Here is a 7,343-nt window from a genome sequence, read left to right on the forward strand (position 1 = left end):
CACTCACTCACTCACTCACTCACTCACTCACTCACTCACTCACTCACTCACTCACCCACTCATTCGCTAATTCACTTACTCAGTTACTCACTCACTCACCCGCTCATTCGTTCATTCACTCGATTAATCACTCACTCACTCTCTCACTCACTCACCTATCCCTTTGTTCTCATTCTCGTTCGTGTATTCTTTTACACCGATTATATCTCTATTTTCTCATTATATGGTCATTTCTTAGGACTAACCTTATGCTAACACACCTCCTGTCCCTCTTCGATAATTTTCTTGCCTACCTTCTTCGTATGGCTCCCTCAATCACTCATGTATTAGCTTCTTTTTATATTTCTTGATCATCCCAGCCTGACGTTTCATCAGAGCGATTTTTAATTGGATTTTGTTCTTCTGAATGCCTACACAGGTTGCAGTTTAATACAGATATTTACGCGTGTTGAGATATTCCGCAGTCGTTGTTTTTTTTTTTTTTTACTTTCTTTAAAAAAACCGAACTAGCTTCAATGTCTCCCTCCAACCAAAAAGGTCTGCACATCATTCTTTATTTTCATCGTCAAGTAACTAAACGACGAATAATCTTGTAACAAAATAATAATATAATAATATTTTTTTAAGAGCAAGAAGCCTTTATTCTTTCCTAACAATGCCCTCTTCAGAATCGAATCACACCTCTCACAATGTGTGTAATCTAACAAAAGTCACACTACCGCACAAACAACCAGGAAAAGGATCCACTCGAGGGCGGCCTGAAGAGGGCTCAGTTTCCACGTAACCTTCTCCGTTTCGCTCACGGGGGCTTGTTAGCGACCCCCCCCCTCCCAACCCCATCCCCCTACGGCCCCTCGACCTCTCCACGCGACAACGCCAGCTCACGTTCATGCTGACAGTAAACTCGACCTGTCGCAAAGCCAGTACTCATCGCACTAAGGTCTGACCTTTATTCTATTTTCCTCTGCCTCACTGGCAATAATTATTAGTATCCAGCCTTATCTCTTTTTCCTGTCAGTCTTAACATCTTTATTTGGAAATGTTTACCACCCTTAGAGACACAAACATACTGAGATTCCATGGCCTTGTGGTCAATTTGGTAGGAAGTACGCAGAAGTATTTTCAAAGTGATATTCGATAAGTACTAGGAGGTTAAATTTTGTTTTTTCTCTTGGGTCGGAGAGAGATCTTTCAGGTGCACCTATTCCTTACGTTAACACACCCTCCCCCCAACCTCTTCCCCCTCAAGAACACAGACAAATAAAAATACTCAACGCGCGCGCACGCACTCAGACAGACGCGCGCGCGTGCATACACACACACACACACACACACACACACACACACACACACACACATACACACACATTTACTCACAACATACTTACAGGCAAACACACACTTACACGCACACATTTACACACACACACGTACACACAAACAAACACTTACATACACACACACTTACACAAACACACACACACACACACACACACACACACACACACACACACACACACACACACACACACACCTAAACTGTGCAATATGGCCTATAGTAAGCATAAAACGGCCGAAAATAATCTGATAAAATTAGAACACTGAAAAATGCTTTCACATCTTTCTTTAATAGCGTCTGTTTTACTCTATCAGGCTTTTGTTTTATCATCTTCTCTCTCTCTCTCTCTCTCTCTCTCTCTCTCTCTCTCTCTCTCTCTCTCTCTCTCTCTCTCTCAGTCTCTTTCTCACTCCCCCTATCACTCCCCCCCTCTCTCTCTCTTTCTCTCTCTGTCTGTCTCTTTCTCACTCTTTCTTTATTTCTCTCCCTCCCTCCTCATGTCCCCACTCCCCAACCTCTTTCTTTGTCTCCTCACCATCAACTCCTTGCCTTTATTTATCCCTTTTTTACCTCATCATCGGCATCTGGCGCATATCTCTCCTCCTTTCTGTCTCTTCATTCTTTTGGGCTAGTTTATCACTCAACCAGCCAGAGTTAGATTATTATGTAGGCGTGACACTTGGTCCATCGGACATGAAAGAAGTAGAGAGAGAGTCGAGGGAGGGGGGGTGGGGGGGGGGTGGAGCAAACATGGTACCAAAAAAATAACATATTCTTACACGCAATATATAACCGAGCACACGTATCGTCAATGCACTGTAACAATGACTTAAGTCAGATAGTCAGTTATAGCCCGAAATAAAACTGGGCTCTGTGGCATTCTTTGTGCAATACCTAACTACTGTGTCGTATAAACGTGTAAATGCATAGAGAATTTAGCAACTTATACGCAATTACCCCCCCCCCCCCCACACACACACACATTCACACACGCATACATATATAGATAGATAGATAGATAGATAGATAGATAGATAGATAGATAGATAGATAGATAGATATATAGATAGATATATATCTATCTTGACCGACACTTTCCAAGCCTCAGAAGCATTTATTGAGAGTACCAAAAGAAAATGGAAAGAGTCACACATTGTCCCAGACGACTTTAGAGAGATGTTCAAGAATAGCAACCTGTTGTGGTATGTATGTCTGAAGGAGCAATGTGAAGAATGCAGGAGGGCAGGAGAAAGATACACAAAACCCAGTGGATGAAACCATATTATGTCGAGTGTGCATGGACTTGGAAGTGGGTTTGTAAGTATGGCTTTGAACGCATCTGCTGAACTATATTATCACAACAGGACCAAATTAGCTGTCTATTGTTTTAAAATTGGGTAACAAAAGCTGTGAAGTGTCACGCTTGGAACGAAGGAGAAGGGTCATTGATTGCCTATGAATTCTCTTCTTGTGCCAGTCAGTAACTTCCTGGATGAGTCTACTGACAATAAATATGCGACGTTTACTTATACAGTGATGGCTGTACTTATCAGACCACAACGCTATCTTGTCAAATGCAATCAGCGACATTTGTACTAGATAGAACAAAACTGTTGAACTCAGATACCGGTAGATAGATAGATAGATAGATAGATAGATAGATAGATAGATAGATAGATAGATAGATAGATAGATAGATAAATAGATAGATAGATAGATAGATAGATAGATAGATAGATAGATATAGATAGATAGATAGATAGATAGATAGATAGATAGGTATAGACATAAATATAGATATAGATTCATAATATAGATATAGATAAAGATATAGGTATATATATATATATATATATATATATATATATATATATATATATGTAGATATAGTTAGGTATATAGATAGATATACAGATATACAGGGGCGTACAAAAGAAACTTGAAAATCCATTCATTCATTTATCATATTATTGTCTTGTAGCCTACCACCCATCCATGCAAAATACCAATTTAAATCTTAATAAATTCTACATCATATGATACATCAATGCTACATCCGGAAAAAGAGTTGCTCAAGATACGCTCTTTCAAAATTTATCTTTAAAGATTACCCTAGGCAAAATTGTGTGAAATCAGAAAATTTTCAAAGTGTGCTTGCGCTTTTATCAGAGCACATAATTATTATTATGTATCTCTGGTAGATTGACCAATGATTTATTAAGACACGGTGTAGCTTTAAACATATCTGAAAACAGTGCAGTCACGTAAGTCACTCATAACTTTGACATTGAACGTGTCCATTAGTAGTTTTAGGAGCCATTGGCTAAATGTACAGCATAAAACCTTTTTTGTGCAAGAACTATTTTAGATTTTGGACATAACTCCGTATCATTTTCTCCCAAATGTCCCTGAAAGTTTCAAACAAAGTGTCTGATTTGGGAGCAAGTTCATTTTTTTTCAACCACTTCAATGAGGTTCTACACGTTTTCTATAGGACTCGTACCGGGACTAATCTACCGGTGTTTTCTGGTTTACAAGAATTGCGTGGTGGCATTGGTCTGCGTGAGATGCGTTGCCACGCATGCAGATGTCTGCTGAATGACAATGCGATGAGATAACGTTATGGCGCGACCCTCCAGCCACTTGCATGAAGTAGCCCTCCGCACGAATCCTTCCGTTCATTCTCACTGGTTGGACTTTGGACATTCCAATCAGACAACCCCATATCACGACAGTTCCACAGCCTCTGTTCCTCGCTGAGATGATAATGTTCAAAATCTAACACTTCGTATGCAAAAATGGATCATGCTTTACACGAAACCAATGGCTCCGATTTTAAAAAAATCATTAACTGTAAACATTTATTAATATGAAGTTCAGTTTTTATTTGGGGGGGAGGGGGGGGGTCTGGTCAGCTGGTATCCCTTCATCTTTTCATGTGTCCTATTTCTTCACCTCTATTTACCAACGTAATTTACTTGGGGTCAAGTCAAGCTAGTTGAATTCATCTCAAACAACTTGCAGACTCTAATATTGTCAGTTTTTTTTCTTTCAGAGCTTGAAAAAATAGCAACAAATTGAATTTTAAAGATTGAAATAATGATCTATATTATAGTGTGTTTTAATCTTTTTTTTTTTACCCAGGTTATCACAGTGAGTGAAAGACATCGCCTCGCCCAGCTGTTCCAGACGTTCCACCACGACGTGTTGACAAGACCAAGCAGTCCAATCAGCCAGCACCACACAACTGCCGCCTTCAAACTAAGCTTCCCTGCTCTTTCAGACGTTTCACATCATTCCCTCCAAAAGAACATGACATCACGCAAGCAGGAGGCAGGAAGGATTCATCTGGAGATGTACGTCTGGATTGAAGTCACAAGAATTGATGCACTATGCGTCAGAATATGATTTACCAACAATCATTAAGAGTTAAAATGCGTATAAACAAATTCCCGTTATCAATGACTTATTGGTAAATGAAATGGGTTACGATATTATGCCAAATATGGGATCTGATTTACCTTCTAAAGTTACGGAAAAGTATGGAAAAGTAACCTAAGAAATGAATGCCAGATATCTATACATCCGCTGCAAGGTGTATGACATTCTATGCCCCGGGGTTTTTTTTCTACGCCCCTCTGATATTCACATCCTTAGCAACTTGTGTAAGAACACTGCGACCCAAGAACCTTAGATCTATATGTCAGACTAGTTTAGTGGGGGAAACATGCACATGCACTTTGAAAGCTAAGGTATAGGATTACAGATTTTGTTTCTATAGGAAATTAGATATCAGATACAATATCTTTGATATCTGAACACAAAGCTCCAAATAATTGAGACAAACACATCACATTACAGAAATGCAATGCGACAAATCTGGGTTTATTGAATTATCTTCTCTCTCACCTTTACCTTTCTGAAATATCGCCCTCCTCACCCCTACCCCTCTCCCACTCCTCGAACAGACATGTGCGCCCCCCGCCACACACACACGCTCAGAAACACACCACTATATTGAACATGATAAAGAAATACGTCTAGCTGTGACATACCTGATACTGCCATAGTAATATGTGTCACGACGCGGTGGAATCAGGCGCTCGTCAACCTTTGGCCACATTGATTTATTGGTATAATCTTAAAGCCTATTCAGTTGCCTTGCTTCCGGTAGCCTGGTAGCAAACATAGAAATTAGTGAGAAAATGGCAGCCAACGTTTGGTAACTTTCAAAGCTTAAGTGTCCCTGGGAACTGCAAATTTACATTCATTTATTTTGTTGGTGCCTTTGATCAACGTTTTACCTGTAAAATCCACACAAAAAAGGGGTTTTAAACCAATATTAAAGGTGTTATGCAAATACAGAAAAAATGAAATTTGATAAAAATTGCCCGACGAATTCATTATTTTGACGAGCGCCTGCTTTCACCTCGGTACCACCTATGTATCAAATGATAAACAATATAAACGCTTAGTGTGTCATCGGTTCTTGCCACCGAGCAGCGCTTCTTTCTGAGATGAGGTCAACGTGTCTTGTTCAAGGATATACGGATTAAGATCAGTCATTTGACAGTCCCCCGGTTCCCTCCCCTTTCCCTCTCCAACTATGGCGTTACTTCCTATGTAAGACTGTGGCCCTCGATAAGTCTTGCACACTTTTCTTTTTTTTTTTTAAGCAGCCTGCCGTCTAATATTACTATTATACTTGCAGATAGCTTCGCAATATTCTGTTCAGCTTTGCATGGAGGGGACCCAGATAAATCACATCTTTAAGAGCTTTGATTAGTTTGCCTTGTGTAGGCCATTCTGCGGAAAGCTGCATCAATCTTGCTCAGATAGGCTCTCAAAAAAGCGTCATGACTAGCAATCTGCTAAAGTCAAGGAAGCAAAAAATTATGGTTAGTAGCACTGTTGCATGATGCATTTCAATCTAGGAGCAATTCAGCTCTTTCCGGTAACAAAAACGATAAAGTAAATTCTGATAATGAAAATAAAAACTGTTACAAGTTGTTCTGTCCCTAGTATGCAAGGGGAAAGAAAGACGCGTCTGAGATCAGCATGCTGCCACCTCTGGTCGATCAGAAGCCGGTCGTGCTGGGGGTAATGGGACCAAGATCTATACAAAACCTAGACGGGTTTACCTGTGCCTTGACAGACAGGCAGGCAATGAACAGAGAGATGTTATTGATCAAAGCACACTCACATGTAACTCCTTCCAAACCCTTCCATTGTACCCATGGCGACAACCCCCGCTCTCCTCCTTCTCCTCGTTTTCGATTATCAGGTAGAGGGGTCGTGAAAATTTACCTTCAACGCGGCTGTTGCAGTATCGAAAATATTTTAATCCTTCACGAAACATACCATGTTACCTATTGTTGTCTGGGTGATAACGTAAACGCTTTTTGAAGTGGCGATCAATGACTATGAATAAAACAACAGGGTTTAAAGGGACAGCTGACATTTCCACCAGAGAGAAATCCGCAACTGTGGAAAAAAACATGTCTCAGGCCTCAAATACTGTCAGTTCGTTTTACATTCTTTTTTTCATGAAATATTTTAGTACAAAGTAAACAAAACAGAGGTAGGTTCAAAAGTTCATATTTTTCGCCAACAAACCACCTTTCACACTGTCTGTTTTGTCTGTCTGTCTGTCTGTCTGTCTGTCTGTCTGTCTGTCTGTCTGTCTCTTCTCTCTCTCTCTCTCTCTCTCTCTCTCTCTCTCTCTCTCTCTCTCTCTCTTGATGTGTGTGGGTGATAACAATATGTGGAACTGTAAGAAACTGTCTTGCTGTGAGTGCCGTCTTTCTAACTAACAATTTGAAAACAAATGTTATCGTCCCACTTATAGAGAAATATTATTTTCTCAGTATGGAATTCTACTTCACTGCGCATATTCTTCAAAATTCGACCTTAAAATAATGGTATGTGGCGAAGCTAGATAAGGAAAAAAAATGGTTAAATAGAATCCCCCCCCCAAAACCCCCCCCACCACCCTTCCCTCCCT

At 40.1% G+C, this 7,343-nt stretch overlaps 1 protein-coding gene across 1 annotated transcript in view; it reads left to right on the forward strand.

Moving 5' to 3' along the window:
- The window catches only part of LOC101858241, a 28,918-nt gene extending 21,600 nt beyond the window's left edge, over positions 1 to 7,318 (forward strand). Inside the window, exon 2 of the mRNA XM_005113136.3 lies at positions 4,484 to 7,318. The gene's annotated coding sequence lies outside the window, so the exon portion shown is untranslated. The remainder of the gene's footprint in view (positions 1 to 4,483) is intronic.
- The last annotated feature ends 25 nt before the right edge of the window (positions 7,319 to 7,343 follow it).

The sequence above is a fragment of the Aplysia californica genome, unplaced genomic scaffold (genome assembly GCF_000002075.1).
Source record: "Aplysia californica isolate F4 #8 unplaced genomic scaffold, AplCal3.0 scaffold01648, whole genome shotgun sequence".
NCBI classification, from domain to species: domain Eukaryota; kingdom Metazoa; phylum Mollusca; class Gastropoda; order Aplysiida; family Aplysiidae; genus Aplysia; species Aplysia californica.